We start from the raw sequence: 20134 nt of genomic DNA, 5'->3' as shown, positions 1-20134 counted from the left end.
AGGTTCTGTTCAGCTCAGCATAAAGTATAATGTTTCTCCTTCCTGGAAACAGTCTCCTTCCCTGGAAACATTCAAAACCTGCCTGGATGCGTTCCTGTGCCCCCTGCTCTAGGTGTCCCTGCTCAAGCAGGGGGGTTGGACAAGATGATTTTCAGAGGTCCCTTCCAACCCCTGCCATTCTGTGATTCTGTAATGAAGTACAAGCTGCAGGGCTAATCCCAGCAGAAGTAACTGCAAAAACACAAGAAAACTGTGCATGGTGTTTAACACACAGAGCCTTTTACTGCAAAATGAAATACAAAACTGAATTGTGGTTTGACTTACAGATCCACCTTGCATTTGACTGGCTCAGGGGAGCACTTTCTCTTTGCTAGCTAAACTCATTTGCTCTGACAGTCACGGAGTAAAGTCAGGGCATTGCTTACCATTCTCCCCAAATGTTTCTGTAGTTTCAATATTACTTACACTTTAGACAACCCTTTGTGCTCTAATAGAATCTGTCACAGTGTTTCCTTGTTATCTGAATTAGTATGAACCATATTAAGAAGAATGAGAGGTTGACAAGCAAAGTTTAGGCAGCAAATGAGCTGGATCTGCGTACAGTTAAGGTGAGTTAAAGACCATGGCAGTTCTGTACCCATTTTGCATCTGGCTGTAACACTGAACCTTTCTTCAATGACAAAAACCCCAAATGGTTGAGGTTGGAAGGGGCCTTTGGACTTATCTTGTCCAAAACACCTGCTCAGAGCAGGCTTACCTACAGAAGTTGCTCCAGTCAAATTTTGAATATGTGCAAGGATGGAGACTCCACAACCTCTCTGGCCACCCTGTGCCAGTGTTCAACCACCGTAACAGTAAAACAAACAACAACAAACCCACCAACAGAAAAAACCCTTTGTGCCCATTACCACTTGTCCTTTCATTGGGCAGAGCTATAAAGATTTTGGCTCCATCTTCTTTATTCCTTCCCAGCAGGTATTCATATACAGCGATGAGATTCCCCCTGATCCTTCTCTTTTGCAGGCTAAGGAGTCCCAGCTGCCTCAGCCTCTTCCTGTCAGATGCTCCAACTTCTCCAGCCTCTTTGTGGTCCTTTGCTAGATTCTATCCAGTATGCTCATGTCTCTCTTGTACAGGGGAACCCAGAGTTGGAGCTAGGACTGTAGATATGACTCACCAGTGTTGAGCTGAGTGGAAGGACCACCTGCCTTGATCTGCTGGCAACATTCTTCCTAATTCAGCCCAGGATGCTGTTGACCTACTTTGTCACAAGACCACATTGCAGACTGGTAACAGAGGATTAGAGCTCCACTTGGCACTTATTTCAACTTCATGCCAGTGTTAACTCCAGTGTTTTCAAAGAAACTAGGCCAGCCTAATCCTGGAGATATGCACTGGTAAACTGCAGTCTTTAAGCCCAACTATCTAGTTCATTAAGTTCAGCTTTCCAACGCAAGCAGTCACTACTCTTCAAACTTGTGCCAGACTGCTGGAAAAGGAGCATTCCAGATGGGAATATATCCTGGCATTTCTTGTGGATGGCTACATCAGTGCTCAAGAAGCTAAAAAACAGGACAGGCCAACTGGTGTTTGTGCATGCTTATGCCCATCACAGAGCTGGCCTTCAACCTTCTCCAGCACCAACACCTGAGGGGTAGACTCACCTTAGGTCTCTTTCTCATCTTCCTAGATTGTGGCAGGGTAGCATGGCAAAGTGATGGGTGCTTAATACTTCTATTAAGCAGACCTGTTAGGTCTGACGTTTTTTGTAGGAGAAAGCTTCAACAATTTGTACTGGTCGTTTAGCTCCTGGGTGGATATTTCTATTTCACTGTAAGATCTTTTTCCATTCAGATAATCAATTCACCAAAACTAAATCAGTTTAAATTCACTCCACCTGTTGAAAACAGAGCACTTATACCTAACAGATGACTCCTTCATTAGTGATATAAATTATCCCATGTAAGAAGGAAAAAGTGCCTTCTCAGTGCCAGTTGATTGAGGGATGCCTAACATTTATGTGCTGAGATAGAGTATGAGGCTTCTGAAGTGTAACAGTCACAGAACTGATGGCTCTCCAGCCACAGCAGAGTCACCCTGAGGAGTGGTGGTGTGGGAGAAGCTCCCTTCTTTTGAAAGCTTTCCACTGCAGCAAGAGATGCACCTGCATTTCTCTCTTCAAACAAGTGTAAATCAGAGCTGTACCAGATGCTTTTGTTGAATAGGTTGCAAGAGCTGCACTGAGTCAGTAGTCCCAGCACACCCCACCCAAATGTCCCTGAAAGTTTTAGCTGGATGCTCAGAAATAAAACACATGTAACCACTTAGCAAGAAGAAGAATAGGTCATTGGGGATTTGGCTTGGCTTCTATTCCTTTTGTTGAACATGCTTTTCCACTTTCTTCTGCAAATAAGTACAATGAAGTTCTGCCAGACTGCCCCCCTATGGCACACCTATGACTATTCCAGTAACAAGACAACCATTATAATTGTCTTGTGGCTAAGGCTACCTTTAGCACTTCTCTTGTGCCTGGCTGTGGTCAAGAATGAGACCTACCTACTCATGGGGTTCTGGCACTATCTAGTGTGACGGCAGACCCCTCCATAGCAAGCAGGTGAGCAGCCGCATCCAGCAAGCAGAGAGGAGCCACTGTCTCCTCAACACTGCAAAACTACATCAGTCCTGAAATAATGGATGGGGAGGTGTCTTGCAGAACACACTGAAAGTCACCCCCTGCCCTGAAGTTCCAGCCTAAATAAACAGGAGAAAGAATGCATATCTGGCTTCCATCTCGATATTAAAGGAACCAAACTCCGTCCAAGGTCATACAATCTACAGCAAAGCCAGGAAGGAAAGCCAGACCTATTGAGTTCCACTCTAGTTCCTCAGCCACTGAAGTTTTACTAATTTACTTTATATGCAAGCATTCAGAACAGCAGGGCACTGTCTGCCAGTGCGCCGGCTCTACATGGTGTACTACCAATGCTAACCATGGTGTGAGGCCCACGGTAGTGTAGCAGTCTGCCTCATAATAGCACAGAAAGGATGAGACCTGTCCTCCTCAAGGCCTTATGAACAGGAATAAAGGGACATAGGGACATAAAAGTCATTAAAGTTTTTTTGGCTTTTACATCCAGCACATCTTACCCAGCTGTTAATTATCAGCAACTTGCACAGTTTAAACTGGTCTACTTCAAGAATTCAGATTGACAGTATTCCTTTTAGGACAGCAAAGGAGAAAACATCCTGCAGATTATTGGTCTTATACCCATGAGAAAAGAGCTTCTGCATGACTGCTCAGCAGCTCCAGGAATGCTCCCTGATCTATTGCTTAGTCTATCTGATTTTGCCAACACCTAAATGGACACAGATGGATTCTGTTGGCTCTTAGAACTATATCCTTTAGGTCTGGCTTCTGCAAAGGCTTTGCCATGGAGCAAGAAAGCAAAAGGAGAGCAAGTATTACATCACAGTTGAAAATATTTAGGCAAGAACAAGTGCCCTGAAAAAGATAAGAAAAAATCATCTTTCACAATTCCTACCGCTACATCTGGGACACATCTCTCACACTGCTAGTATTAAACATCAATCAATCAAGATGTGTATGTTGCCTCAATTGTCTGAAAAGCCCTTTACCTATAGAAACAGAATGCCTCAGATTTTGCAAACCTGAATGTCTTCCAAATAAATTCCTTTTCCTAGTATCAAGTTACATATTCTCATTGTAGGAAGTTTTTAATTTAAGAGCTTTAATTTACTGCCTTTAATAACTTTTGTATCACTAAAAATCTCCTGCTTCCTAATAAGCATATTTATTTCTAGATAATGCAAATTCAGGAAAAAATTATTTTAGTTAGTGAAAGAAAAGTTGATAATTAAAATGACATTCTGCAAAACACAGTTCTAATATTTCACTGCCAAGATATTCAACCTGTCCTTTAAAACATGGGAAAGTGTTGATATTGCCAGTTGCCAGTGCAGGATATGTGCTATGGAGACAGCTGGGTTTTTAGTAAGTAAAGTAGCTTTGTGATTTGCCAAGGCTAAACTCAAAGCGATTATTCCTTTTTTTCACTAACAAAAAAACCCCAAACGAACCAACCCCAAATAAACCCAAAACAACAAAAACTCCTTACATTTACTGAATAAAAAATACTTCTCCCATTTCCTTGTAATGAAATTGTTGTCAAAGTGACTCTTAAAAGACTGCCAGATCCTGAGAGATTAGAAAATGTAATGAACATTCTGTGTTTTTAAACCCAGCTGCATTTCTAATGATATCTTAAAATCCAGCATACATGATCACATTTCCCTTGTGTGCTGACATCCTCCTTCTGCACCTGAAAAAAATTCTGCTCTCAACCAATTTCAACAACACTTGACAGTAGGCAAAAGATGGCACAAATTATAATTTTTTGAGAAGTTTCAGAAATATCAGACAGACAGAAGAGAGAGATCCTATCAGTACCTCACTAAACAGGAAAATAAAATATAAGCTTGGTGCTTGCTAGACATTGAAGAATCCAGGCAGAAAAGACAGCCCATGCCCCACCAGACACTACAAAGTACCACCCTCTCTCCACCTCCTTTGTAATGCAGATTCTGTGATGGCAAATAAGGCAGAAAGGAAACCTAACCTTTTCAATATGTGGGGCAGCCGAAATCACCCACTTAAATCTGGCTTCCTCCCTCTGCAGTAAGGAGTGTCCCTGCTCAAGCAGGGGGGTTAGACAAGATGATCTCCAGAGGTCCCTTCCAACCCCTGTTATTCTGTGAGTCTGTGAGTGAGCCTGACCTTATACCTAGTATGATTTAGATTTTTTTTAAAAAGTCAACTGATCACTCAACTGTGGTGAACCACATGAACCACTTATCATTCACTTCACCACTCTTTTGTTTTTTCTTTTCTTTTTTTCTCACAGTATCATAAAATGATTTGGCTTGGAAGGGACCTTTAGAGGTCATCTAGTCCAACCCCTCTGCAGTGAGCAGGGACATCTTCAACTAGATCAGGTTGCTCAGAGCCCCGTCCAGCCTGACCTTGAATGTTTCCAGGGATGGGGCATCTACCACCTCTCTGGGCAACCTGTGCCAGCCTTTCACCACCTTCCTTGTAAAAAATGTCTCCCTTATATCTAGTCTGTTTCTACCCTCTTTTAGTATAAAACTATGACCCCTTGTCATGTCACTACAGGCCCTGTTAGAAAGTCTGGCCCCATCTTTCTTATAAGTCCTCTTTAAATACTGAAAGGCCAGAAGAAAGTCTCCCTGGAGCCTTCTCTTCTCTGGGCTAAACAACCCCAAATCTCAGCCTTTCTTCATAGAAGAACTGTTCCATCCCTCTGATCATTTTTGTGGCCCTCCTCTGGACCTGCTCCAGCAGGTCTGTGTCTTTCTTCTACTGAGGACTCCAGACTTAGGTGGGGTCTCACTAGAGCAGAGTAGAGAGACAGAATCACCTCCTTTGACCTGGTGGCCATGCTTCTTTTTATGCAGCCCAGGATATATATGGTTGGCTTTCTGGGCTGCAAATGCACATTGCCAGCCCATGTCCAGCTTTTCACCCACCAGTATCCCCAAGTCCTCCTCCCTTGTACCCCTTGGAGCCAGCTGCAACAAACTATACTATAGGAAAAGTTATAAAATTATTCTACTAATTGCTTAGATTTTGAGATATCTTTTTTTTTTTTTTTTTTGACTATAGGCAAAGCCTTTTGCAAGCCAGTGGCTTGTGCATGCTAAGCACTTAGCCATAGGTATGCATCTGTAGTGACTGCAGTCTCACCTACTTCTTCCCTGGCTACAAATTTTCCCTCTAAGATTTCAACACATTGCTCCTGTACTTTTATCAGCCCCTGGCTGACAGTGCTCCCTACCACAGTGAATTTACATCCCCCAGTGTTTCTGAGGAAGAGATGGAAAACTGCCACCTTCCTGATTAGACTCAAGGCTTCAGCAGCAAAATGGTCACTTCCACAGAGGACTGAAACAATTATGGACCATGCTGCCCCGGGCAACACTGCTTCATTTCAGTTGTCAGTGACTATCTGTGTGGGTGGTGTGCTGCTGGGACAAGCATCTAGACCCTCACATCCACATGGATTGGCTAAGGTGATGTGACACTATGCGGCACCAGCCTTTAATAGGAATATAAGTTATGCTGGTCAAATAGGTGGTGTGCGTCACATAGCAGCTGCTTAGCAGTGTTATATAACTTAAACAATATCCAAGTTGTTGTTTCTAAGTTTAGGTTTTAGTCTTCTCCCCTGGCTTCTGGAAATGCAGGGTATGGCAAAGAGATGTCTTAATGCATGGAGATGTGGCTTTTTTGCAAGACACACTACAGCCACACTGTTGAAGTGACACTGCACAGCAAGCACTGGACAGCTTAGCATCCCTGCTACCATTACACACCGCATCCTCTGAGTCACAGTGGCACAGCTACTGCCTGACTCATGGACCCACAACCACCTTCACGCAGCAGCTGGGGGAAGAAAAGGGGAGAGAGGGGCATATGTTTCCTTCCATCCTGAAAGAACACCCAGGGACAAGGGGATGCTCCTGCTGCATGAATGAAGAACTCCAGGAGTAAAACAGCTGGTGGTGTGAGCGGGCAGAGAGCCTCTTTGGGCCTTCCCAGATACAACTGAGCACACACAATAGGAAGATGAAGGCTTTTAACCCTGAAGCATTCACACACAGGTTGCAGTGGCTGAGGTGTCTTTTAAATGTAAGAAAACTCCCAAGGGGTAGGTGCTGGGCAGGGAATAGTGGGAAGGGAGCTGAATGTGTCTCTGGCAGGCCAGCCTCATTGGTTTTGGGGAGCTGGCTCTGAAGTTCTTTGACTACAGATTTGAGGGTACACAGAGGTCAATAAATCCAGACAGAAAGCAGGTTCAGTGACCTTGACCCCTTCAGGGAGGTGGTTTCTTCTGACCAACAGACATCAAACAGAAAGAAGAACAGTTTAAAGGAACTATGCACCCCCAAACAAGAAGCTTCCTGGTTAAAAAACCCAGGATTATGGAAAGGCTAAGAAAAGGCAGGATGAGTTTTTGAGTCTTAGAGGGTATTTCAGTGAAATTTTTGTTACCTTCTGAACCTAATGAAGTTTTACCACCTTCTGACATTCTTGTGCTGATGTGTCTTGGGTTGTGAAAAGCCCCTTCCCACCCCACAGGCATGCAAAATGGCATGAGCCAATGATCTTGGCTCTTCAGAGAACAGATCGGCAAGATAGACATGCTCTAGCAATGGGAAGAGGGGACCAGATCCCTGCAGAAATCAGCAGAGTGCCTGACACCACCAGTGGTTGGAACCCCATGGTAAGTGTCCTGAGCTCACCTGGGAAACATTCTCAGCCCAGAAGATAGCAGCCATTTTTAAATAGGCAGTCTTGTGCAGACCACCTTCATGGATCCTAGTCTCCAAGCCCAAAAAACATATGCATCTTGACAGCGTCACTGAGTGGCCATGGGGAGGCAAGACAATTTAAGGGAGGGTGCTGGAAGATGAGGCTTTGTATTTTGGATGAGCTGACTGAAACTCCCCACACACCTGCACATCCAGAAATGATGTGCAGTCATGAGGAGAGCTTGGCCAAGTGTTCTCTGACGCTGTGTCCTTCCCTGTGGTGTGACAGGCCCATTTTTCCAAAGGGTGAACTCAGCTGACACCAATTTTCTGGCGTTAAAACAGCTTCTTTTTGGATGGCTATGCTTTTACTGCAGTCAAAGGGCAAAAAATGGACACAACAGCCTAAATTTTAGTTAAGATATTTTAGGACACAGAGTGGCATTACAGAAGATAAGTAAGAAGTGACTAATCAAGGACTTTGCAATAGTCCCTCAAGTTTTCAGCCTGTGATAGACCTTTAAAACCTGAGTTTTGGAAAAAACAGACAATGAAGCAATCTTTCTTCATCAAAAATCATTTCTTGTTCCCAAAAAGCCTGCAGTGGAGTAGTAAACGAAAAGTTTTTTTCAAAGTAGAAAAATAAAACTGTTCAGTCAGTCTTTTATTGAAAATGCTTATAAAAACTGATTAAAAAAACAGATGAAAGAGAAATGAAGAGTCTTTTGGGTACTAGTTTTTGGATTACACCAGTGACTCCTAATACAAGCTGGGCAAATTTTTTAAGTTTTAGGATAAACTCCTTCCAAAATAGTCCACCCTGATGAATCCTGTACTTAAAGGATAATGGTTAGAGCACGTAAAAAAAAAAGATTCCATTATTATCCACTTGGAAAAATGCAGCTAAATAATAAAAAAAAAATCTGCCACCTCTATAGTTTGGATTTACAACATGAGCTAGTTCCCTAAAATTGCTCCCTAAAATGCAAGTTTATGCATGAAAAGGTGGTTTTCAAAATCTTTAACCATATGTCAATACATGCATAAAATACCTAAGTATGAGTTAGTGCATCCAAAAGAACTACCTAAGAATTAGCACTTAAAATTGAGGCAGTGGTCTGAGTAAGACTGCCAAGTAACTGACAGAGGGGATTTTTAATTAAACCAATTACTAGTATATAACAGAATGATGTTAAATACAGGGCTTAAATCCAGGAAAATATCTGGATGCTGAAATGACAAGACACATTTCAGGGATGGACCATTCAGGTTCCAAGTTGTGAAGATTCACACTCATGCACTGAATTTTAAGTAATTTAGTTAAAAGAACTCTTGTTCAAGTTGTACAGATTAGAGACACAATTCATGCTAGAATTTTCTGAGAAAAATAGAAGACAAACAGAAATACATTTGAAGGAATCAAAGGGTAATAAAATTAACCCAAATCACTAAAGACCACTTCTTTACCTCTGCAAATAGGCAGAGCTATATGCATTTCCAAAACTCATGGTTATCCTGCAGAAGATTTCTGCTAGCTTAGCTTTTCTCAAAGTCACTTCCTAGGGAGGGTAAGGAGCTAATTTATGGGCATAGTATGGAAAAGTTTATTTGAAGTGAAATCTCACACATTAAATTAGTCACTGTAAAAAAGTCACACTAAAAAAGGAAGAAATGGGGAACTATTTATCAATAAGTAAACACAGCAAATGCTTTTCTTTTTCATTACTTTTGTGGTTCAGATTCAAAATTCCATTGCTTTCAGGAAGTAGAGATTAAAATTGACCTTTGTGCCCCTTCCTCCTCCTGCTGTGCCTAAAGTAGCTGGATATTTCATGAAAGGCCACCACGCACAACCTCTCTCCATTGTTGCTCCAGCTCTCAGATGCCAGTTGTTAGTCAGATTACTTGATTGCCAAAGCAGAAGAAAGATCATTGTCGTTTTTCCAACAGTAGTTATACAAAATTCTTTTTCAGATCTAATATGCACAAGGGAACTGTAGTTATATGTATATACTTAGCAGGTGCAAATCAGGCACATTCATAACTTCTGTTACCATAGGCCAAATCCCACTGGATGAACGGGAACCTTTCCACCAAACACAGTGGAAGTGGGCTGAGCTCATAGATCATTGAACCATATATATAGGATATGTTGAATTGTATTCCAGAAATTAGCTTTGCAGAAATCACTCAAAAATCTCTTATCCCTTCTGTTCTGAACTATATTTTATATTAAACCCATTTTTGGTAAATATAAATCTTTACCTTGTAAAGGTCCATTTGTAGATTGCATCTATAGTAGCAACATTTGGTATGGAAGAACAGTTCTTTAATGTCAATATCAATCTCCATAAGAACCTGAGCTTTCAAGTCTGGTAAAAGAGGTAGTTCTTCAAGAAAATATTTCTTCAGAGAAGTGTCTTATGTCCCTTTTTCATCAGAAATATATTAAAACAAAATAAAACAAAACAAAAAAACCCCATAACTTATTAGACAAGTAGAATGCAGCTCCAGAGGCAATCTCATTCAGCCTCCATGCAGTACCCAGAAGTAAAAATTTCTTACACTTTGCTTATGTTCACTCCCTCCTCTACAGGGAATAAGGGAGACATTTAATTTCATCCCAGAGAAAACACACACTTCTTGACTACAGCAGCTACACTTTATAATAGTCTCTAGTTCTCAACACTATAATTTTTCCTAATAGAAGACAGCAACAAAAAAAAAAAAAAAAAGAGAAAAATCCATCAATTCATCTAGAGGCATGCAAATTGTGAACATATCCTCAAGACAAATAAAAGCGGGACAATACATTGGGCATTAATAATTTATTTCTTTCTGAATAATTCTAGTTATTTATTTCAGTCTATAGATAAAAACAAGAGCTAGAATATTTTTCTCCTCTAGGAGAACACAAAATAATATTACAGACAGATGACAGAAGAGCATTGCCTAAATCACTTACATAAAATATTATGTACAAATATTCATTGCTATTAAGGTGACATTGAACTACCAGCCCCATGTCAGTCCAAATAATATAACGGGAAATGGCACTAAACAATTATGCAGAAATCTGATTGGAAGTGCATCATGAAAGACCAAGCTCCTTTCCATATCATGCAGGTGATTACTTACAAGCACAAAGCAAATAGGAAAAGTAAATCTTTACATCGTTTTTTCATCCTTTTGCACAGATTTAAATAATATCACAATGAGAAAAGCAGGGAAGAATGAGCTCCTATCCATGCGTATAGACTAGTGGCTCTTTTGGGCTAATCAGCTAAGGACAGTAAGAAACACAGGAAAGTATTTTAAGGCTTCTGTTTAGCAAACTCAGCACACCTTATTTGTCAAGCTGTATCATGCTGTCACACAACATGCAACACTGCCTAGTAAGATCACACCTCTGAATTTCTCCATTGTCAAGTCATTTCCTAAAACAAGTGCACTCTTCTGAAATCAAATAATTTAGCTTGGTCATCTTTAATAACTGTGCATATTTTATTAAACCCTTTAAAACTCCCCTATTCTGCAGGTTAGATAACAATAACGATCTCCTGAGGTTCATTTCAGGTGGCTGTGATCTTGTACATCAAGCACGCTGCAGATAGACAGCCTGCATAACACAGTCATTTAGCCACTCAAGTGTGCAAAACACAGATTTTTGAAATTTGGAAACTTTGGCTATAGAGTTCTGCATTCATTTCAACACCTAAGTGGCAGAAGAACCTAATTTGTTTTCATAAATGTATTTACATGCTTTACTAATGTTCTTTATAAGGTTTGAGAAAGTGCTTAATAAGGCAGCAGAATCCCATTTCTTTCTCTTTTTGTGTGTGTGTGAAAAAATAATTTTGTACCTATATCATCTTTTCCTCCACACTGACACCAGCAGCAACATAATCCTTAAGCCTTTCTGTGAGCACTGAGAAGGCAGGACTGTAGAACTTCGCTACACTGCCGGACTTTGCAGCCCATGCTGTAGTTAGGTAACACAAGAACTACAAAGGCAGAGAAAAGTTGGTCAGAACCCTCTGTAAAACATCAAAGAGAGAGGTGAGCTTTGGTGTGCAGGTAAAACCTGAGTGCTCCCCTCAGTATCCCTGAAAAGAACTGTTCCTGTCTTTAATATTTTGCAGACTGTTCTTCAAAGTATTAGCCTTAACTAGCTCACGTGAATTACAAACTTCTTACAGATCTCTTGAGAAAAGAGAAGTCTTCCATGTAAACTTTGTCTTCTTATCTACAAACTCTTGCTTAACTTTAAGGACTATATTACATTTCTTTTCTCAAATCTTGTCTCATAAACTCCCTTTTTTTTTTTTTGACATGGTAAGATTTCTTAATATACTGAGATCTCATATTTTATCTGCTTATCCCTCCAGTAAATGCTCCACTTTGCAGTTGATAATGCAGTGACCCACTCAGTCAGTCACTATTTACCTAACCAACTAAATTATTTTGTTTAAATTATTATACTTTCTGGCCCAGCTGATTCTCATGATCTTCCAGGAGATCTTGTGAGCCACCATAAGCCCCGCTCCCCAAAGCTCCAGTGTTCTCTGGTGAATCATTTCACATGCTTCTGCCAAGCCACTGTGACCACAAACTGTGACTTCTTCAACCACAGTTGTTTAAAAAACAACCTTCTGCCTTCTCACTGACACTACAACAGATCTACAAAAAAGTCCCAAGACCTTCCTGAGAGAGAAGGTATGTTGCAGGCTTTTTATCACTTGCAACCTAATGAAGGTGGTGGTATCACTTTTGGTTACTGTTTTGAGGGAGTTTAAGAGATGTGACTAGAAAAGTCCACAGTTCATGCAAATAATTAATGATGCAAATGCAAATGCTGTGTCATGGAGTTGCCAGGCTTCAGAAAACCAATGGTGCAGCATTGTCCAAGGGTCTCTGTGCATGCCTATGCACATGTTATTTCTCTAAGCACCCATTCCTGATGCCCGTTGGAGTCAAGATACCAAGTTAGAAAGACCCCAGATGGACCTTTGTGCTTAAAAGTCAGCAGCTAACTAAAAACAATTCTGCCTTTCAGGATTTGTGACTACAATCCACAGAGCTCTAAGTCCTTGACACGTAACTGCAATTACTACAGCTTCCTAATAGCCACCAGTTTTTGAAACATTTGTGCAGGGTATCCCCCTCCTTCTGCCTCATTATAACACAACCTGTCCCTTAGCCTGTCTGGCACAACAGTTGCAGGTTATAACTGGGACGTGTATGATGCCTTCAGAAGAAGACTGGACAAGAAGCAACAGCTTTCCTTCTTTTGCATGCTCAAGAAAATATGAAAAGATCTTCTTGAGGCTGGATCTACAAGTTTCTTTGTCATATAAGGCTGCAGAAGAAAAACTAACTCCCAAAAATGAGAGCAGAGTGGTCAGCCTCCCGTAACTGTACGGCACCCAGGAAGCACACTGAAGAGACAACACTCCTCTCCAAAACATGGGGGGAGAAAGCATTGCCTGAAAGAGTAGGAGGGATCCTTCTGCCCTTATGCTTGGAAGGCACGGGCTATGCTACCGATACACACAGCACACCCTCAGCAGGGAACCTGTTTGTTTCTAAGTGAGACTGCCATTCCCCTGGAGTCCCACACAGCTGGCACTGTCCCTGAAATATTTGCTTTTGCTAGACAATTCTTTGGAGGAACTTCATTCAAGGATGTTTCTCCTCATTGATTTCCATAGTGAGGAGACCAGTGCCATGGACAAGGCAGTGGATGCTGTGTACCAGCTTGTACATTAGTCTCTCTAACAGAGGATACAAAACAAAGCAGACCAAAACTTTCACACCAATTAGGGGTTCATATTAGAAGTATAAATGGTCTCTCAGATTGTCAGGGGAACTCACATTAGACTGAAGAAGTGCAAATACATTTCTGGATAACAATTTAAGGAGGTATTACTACCCACATGCAGTTTCTAATGCATTCAAAATGACAAATTAAAGCATGTCCTAGAGAGCACGGCTCCTGGGTACAAAGTAAACACATACAAACACTACAGCATCGTACCAGTCCATCCACCCAGACCAGGACTCATCTGTCTGCACCTGCCCATATGCACCCCTGGGAAGGAACAGGTTTTGATGAGAATGGTATTAACAGAAAGCTTTTGACCTTCAGGATCAATCACTTAAGAGTCCTCCCAGAGTCTTACTTTGGCTCCACCAAGGTAAGGAACATGTGGATTAGTTCTGCATACTAAAGGCAATCCTGGCCAAATGAAGTACTAAGGCGGTCCAACTTATCTGACTGAGAATCCCCTTTCTGCAGAATTCTGCGCACAGGATCTGACATGAGATAACCAGTATTTGAAACTATATGCTACTTGGCAGTACTTTTAGCATGGAGCCTCAAAATGGCAATTGGTTCAGGAGACTTTCTGCTGCCCTTGCAAAGGTCACCTTCCAGGTGACCAGGCAGCTCCGGTGTTAACTTACATGACACCACAGTAACACTCCTCTGTCTGAGAGAAGAAATAGTTCAACAGATGATCGTGACACTGTTTTCCCTGGGCTACAACCATGAGTCCACTGCTTTGAGTGTCCAGGACCCAGTACCTCCTGAGCCTTTCTGTGGATCTGTGGGGCACAGGTCTGACACTATTTGTAACCACACAGAGTATGCTGCCTGCCAACCCTTCCCACCTAACATCCCCTTGATCATCTGAAGCCATAATATAGTGCTGGGCAATGGGTCTCAAGCTTTATTTCCAGGTGTTCACTTCTGAGAGCGGTCATCTTCATTAAAAGCCAAGATGCAATTCGTTGACCAGCCCTGCGCTGACCAGGCTTTGCTGCGACCTAACTCAGTTCTCTCATGAACTGCAACGGTTCTTCCTGAATAGACATTTAAGATTTATATGATTCTGTCTGCTTGTGTGACCTTCTTAATAAACAGGGAGGTCCCCCTTTTCCACTCATAAATTATCCATCAGATGTTTTAACTATTCAGTAACCCTAATATGTGAATGATAAAATAATAATGCTTTGAATAATAATGATAAATATGCATGTATGATAACAATATTTTTAAAATATTTTGGAGAACATTCTCCTCCACAAATACAAACTTTTTCATATTGTGATTTTCAATAACCAATCTTATGAATAAAATAATCTTTTACTTAGGTGTCAGGCAATACAGAGGTGGAAGCAGTGATGGAGATAAAAGAGACTGATTCCATCAACCACATCCACTTTTTCCAGTTTTGCTCTATTCTGTTTTAGAACTGAGGAAGAGCTATTGCACACATGTAATACAGAAGAATTACATGGAATGCCGTTACTATTAATAGAAAGCTACAGTCTATATCAATAGAAACTGTATTGCTTAAGTCTTGCATCTGGTGTCTAATTCAGCCCACAGTTACAGCTCTATCTTCAATGAAGTTCAGGTGCTGTGTCCTGAGCAGAGATCGGCTCAAATCTTTCAGTTGTCTTTTATTTCCACTTCATGACTCAATAATAAATTATAACGTGTTGTCTCATGTCGTGACTTCCATTCATGTAAGAAATTATTTGAAGGTTACTGGGTTTTTTGTTTTCTCACCAGAAATAAAATTATATTTCACCTTTGGTTTTATACACTAAAGATTTTGTGATTTGATTCCAATAATTTAGGGGTGGGGCTTGGATACACTTATTTCTGTGTATATAATGACATTTTTAATACTCCACCCATCTTTTTAAAGTGTCTGACAGCCTTCCTTTTTCTCTTTACATAGTTCAGATTCAAAATTTCCCCCTGTACTGTTCTTAAAAGATTTTTCGACTTCAAGAGAATGCATCAGACAGGAAAGTTGAAAGAAAATCTGCAATGCATTTGTTATTTGCCCTCTCCTTAAAAACTATTCACAGGCTTCTGATTTTTGACCTTGTTTCTTTTGTTCTCAAATGGAATAATTTATTAACAGAGTTGTCGTCATTGTAACATATGCATACTCACTCTGAAAAAAGATGTTGTAGTTTCTGTTGAGAAAAATTAGGTGTTAGAAACCTTTCAGATTTTCATATCTATAGGCAGCTATGTCCACATCATTTCCAAGGGGTCTTTTTTGAATCTTTGTAAGGAAGAATTTGGGAGAAAATAATTCTGTTAAGGCTAATTCCATAGTGGCATAGCAGAACTGACAATTTAAGACAGACGGCACAATGTGGACCTTTGCATTAAATTTATCCCAGCAATGCAGGGGAAAATTTATTAATGGACAAAAAATAGGCAGTTTGCAGCAGGCTCAAGCAGTGTTAGCTATTCTTGTAGAATTGTGTGAGCAGACGGCAGGAAAAATGCTTAGCCTTCTCTGGAAACAATTTCAGACCTTTTCCAGTGTAGTAGCCTTACTCTGATCTCCTGTGATATAGTGACCCTCTGAGAAAAATCTCTTGAGTGCCACTTGGCAAATAGTTCTTGCTGTTCATCCATAGACAGTTCTTACTGGATCCTGTTTCACAGAGCACAATCTTATTTTACTGTTTTCTTCTGAGGGTTTAGGGGTGTTATTTGTCTGGTTTTGTCTGACCACTGTTAAGACTCTCAACTCGGTTTTTCAGCACAGATATGTATGCATGATATTTCATTCATACCTGGGCTACATACATGATGCTATTCAAGACATCCACAAGAACACCAAAAGGGTGAGCCTCACCAGGGTGCCCACCCTAACATGGTTCAAAGCAAGGGCACACTCGTCCCACTGAGGCATGCTTTAGGATGGGAAGCTCGAGGATGCTTCGCTGCCCCACCACCAAGTAACCACGAAGGAGCCAGCGCTTCTTGCAGGCATAGTGGGACAAACAGACAGGAACACACGTTACTAAATAAACACAGGAAGAAGCACTGGGAAGTGCTGTGGAGCTGAGCAGTGCCCCAGTCTTTCTCTCAGCTGGCCTGTGCCGGGGACAAACTCAAAGTGTAACATCAGTTTGGACTAGCAAGAAGGCACGTCTAGGCAAATCAGGCAAATCCATCGAATAAAATGCAGCTTCTAACTTCAGGGATTCCCCAGGCTCAGGAAGACCCTGTGCTGGCAGCTGGAGACTATGCTAAGAACGTTCACTGTATATTTGCCTTTCCCCTAGGTGTTCACCAGTGGCCCACTGATGGGTTGGAGGCATTTTTAGTACCTTTCAGTGTTGTGTTCCTCTGAGTATATGTTTTAGGTTTTAGGCAGTAAAACCTCCCATTTCCATCCTAATATGAGCAGTGTGGGACAGAGAACAGAAGTTGGTTGCACTGGGGCAAGGAGTCTGAAATGTTTCCTTCCCAACACACAGCACGGTCCCAGAACACCAGCACAAGGCTCTTCCCCATGACATGTATTTCAGTGCAGTGAATATTTTGGGGCATGATTTGTACTTGTAATGTGAGTGAAAACACCAGGAGGATTGACCTGTTTTGAAAGGAAGAATGGACAATAGTGCCTTTTGACCACAGTTCTCATTTTGTCAGCACTCTCCTTTGGCAGACAAGCTGACATGATTGCATGAAATATTTTGGTTTTCACTGAAGTGGACAAACTGCAAATATGAGACACCTCTTCACTTGTATTCTTCTCAGAGCTTTTGATGCTTATCTTGCATCAGGTCCTCACAAAAGCTAGCCTGAGAGGTCCACGAGGGACAGAAACAGCTGGAGCAGTACAGAGCACAAAGACACAAGACTTTTAGGGTTCCAATGGAGCTCCAAGAAGATCAACACTTGGTTGTATCTGGAGATGCAAAAGCAGCCAGAAAGGAACATTTTCTCAGTCAGGGAAAAGGGAAAAACAATGCAACCACTCATTTATTTATTCAGTATGAAAATTATTTCTAACTCAAGAATAAACCTGCGGACCATAACAAAGGTCCTGAGTACCCTGCCATGAGCTGTGACCACAAGCATATGAAGACAACAAGCATGTTGTGATATTCTCATAGTAGCTTCTCAAGCCAGAGATGGTGAGCCGTTGTACAGTCAGTGGACATTTCTTCCATTACTTTATCCAGCTGTTTTATGAGACTGTATAAAACTTACAGTATGCACAACACCCTGTGACAAAGACTTCCATAGGTGTGAGCTCCTTGGAGAGATATATTTTCCTGTTTGTTCTGAGCCACTACTAGTTAGTATGCAAGTGTAAGCCCTCTAGTCTTTGGATCAGAAGAAAGAGTGAGTTTCCTTTTCTCTCTCCTGTATGCCATTTATTGTTTTGTAGATGTTTGTATACTTTCCACGTTTTCAACTCTGAAGAAGGCAAGCCAGTAGAAGCTATTCCTTATTTCCTCCATACCACCACCTTCTGTACCTTTTCTTCTTTGGCCATAAACCCTGTATGATTTGGGCAACCATCAATGGCATGAAATTTAACAAAAATAAATGCTGGATTCTGCACCTGGGACAGAGTAATGCTGAACACAATCACAAATTAGGAGAGGAGTGGCTGGAGAGCTGAGTTGCACAAAGGGATCTGGGGGTGCTGGTGAACAGCAGGCTGAATATGAGTCAGCCGTGCATCCTGGCAGCCAAGACAGCAAACCACATCCTGGAGTGTATCAAATAGAGCATAACCAGCCGGTCAGAAGAGGTGATTATCCCACTGTATTTAGTGTTGGTGCAGCCTCACCTTGAGCGTAGTGTGTGCTTCCGGTCCCCACAGCGTAAGAAGGAAGTTAAGGCACCTGAGTGTGTCCACAGGAGGGCAACAAAGCTGGTGAAAAGGCTGAAAGGCATGTCCTGTGAGGAGCAGCTGAGGACATGGGGTTTGTCTAATTTGGAGAAAAGGAGGCTGAGGGGCGACCTCATTGCTCTCTACAGCTTCCCAAGGAGGGGAAGTAGAGAGGGAGGTGCTGATCTCTTCTTCCTGGGGATCCAGCGACAGGGTGCATGGGAGTGGTTCAAAGTTGCATCAGGGGACATTCACACTTTACATTAGGAAACACTTCTTTACCAAGAGGATCATCCATCACTGGAACAGGCTTTCTAGAGAGGTGGTTGATGTCCCAAGCCTGTCAGGGTTTAAGAGGCATTTAGACAATGCCCTTAATAGCATGCTTTAATTTCTGGTCAACCCTGAAGTGGTCAGGCAGTTGGACTTGATGGTTGTTGTAGGTCTCTTCCACTGAACTATTCTATCACTAATCAGGACTGTGCATGTTAGGGACTACCCAGGGAGCGTCACAGTATTCTGCAGTGGAATAACAATGTTCATTTAGTTTCCTGCTCCCTTCCTAGTATTACCCAGAGCTATGTTGTTCTCTGACCCTGCTTATTTGCTTACTGCTACTGTGCATTGAGCTCACATTTCCATAGCTCCACTGTAACCCCAAGATCCCACACCTCTGTAGAAACAGTCAGCTCAGAGCCCTTTATGTGTAAAGCTAGGGTTGTCTTTCCTATGTGTATTCCTTTACATTTGCCTACACAGAATTTCAGCTGCCTGTTTATTCTCCACTCAGTTTCATGAAATCCTTCTTTGATACAGTCCTTATCTTTAAAACTTTGAATAAGGTTAGTATTATCAGCAAACTTTTCTCCTCACTATTCATTCCCTTTGCCATAACAGTTATAAATATGTTTAACAGCACAGGCCCTTGTCTGACTCCACTGGTGACCTCTTTCTGCACTGAAATCCCAAAATCAACCATTTATTTTTCTCCTCCATTACCCTGTGCAGTTGCTGACAGATCCATAGAGCACATTAGAAAAAAAGTAAAAGTGCTACACTCTTATCACTTACGCTATGAAATTTACCACTCCCCTGCTGACTTACAATCCCATTTTGCTTCTTACTACAAATTATATTAAAGCAAAGAGATGCCTAAATGTAGTCACTAGCGAAGATGGTGGTTGGGTTAGGAGGCATTGACTCAGGTTAAAACGTGACCAACTTCACAACTTCAGCTCTGGCAGCTGAAGTAAATGTTGTCACTTTATGTTGTCCTCTGGAAAATATTCAGTATTACTAAAGGCTTCTTAATGCCTGAGCTGGCAGAATTGCTGCAGTCACTTAAATGAACAACATGCATTTTTCTATATAAAAATAACCTTGGTGGTTTTTTTTTCAAAATGAAATGCCAGAGTTGAATACAAATACCTAAATAAAAACCATCAGACTTCATCCCATGTGCCTCCCACTGTAAAACAGAAAACTCATTTAAATAAAATTGCAGAGGCCTGCTCAAGAAAGCAGAGCAATCACATAAGTACATTTTAAAGTAGAGTTTGAAAAATGATTCAGGCACCGAGAAGAATGACTGTCCATGACACTTAGTGACACTTCTGTCACTCATATCTTGTGTGCATACGTTCACACAGAGTACAACTTGCCTGTCATGAACTTACTCTCTTGTCTAGGACTAAGACTTCTAGCAAAGATAAACTCAGAAGGGAAACTAGCAAAAAAAAAAAAAAATCCCCAGCCCCCAGGAAAGGCACAGAAGCCAAACAAAACAAAAAATTGCAGAAAAGAGGTGGAACAGTTTCTAGCCATTAGCAATCAAGTCTGGAAAACATAGACTAATATCTAGAGCGGACCTGAAGAAAAATCCTGTGTCTGAAGGCTTGCATGGTACCCAGATATGTACATTGCTTTATCCATTACACTGGCTAATTGAGTAAAACTTAGTATTCATGCACAAAATCTTGCCCTGTGTTCTCATACCATCACAGCTACAAGAACACTAGGAAGACAGAAACTGCCCATCCGGTGTTTTTAGCCCAGTGAAACAGGATGTTGCAAGGCAGCCTCCTTTCCTGAGAAGCAGGACCAGATGAGTC

This window comes from Phalacrocorax carbo, chromosome Z, assembly GCF_963921805.1.
Source record: "Phalacrocorax carbo chromosome Z, bPhaCar2.1, whole genome shotgun sequence".
NCBI classification, from domain to species: domain Eukaryota; kingdom Metazoa; phylum Chordata; class Aves; order Suliformes; family Phalacrocoracidae; genus Phalacrocorax; species Phalacrocorax carbo.
Note: the sequence above shows the minus strand (reverse complement) of the source record.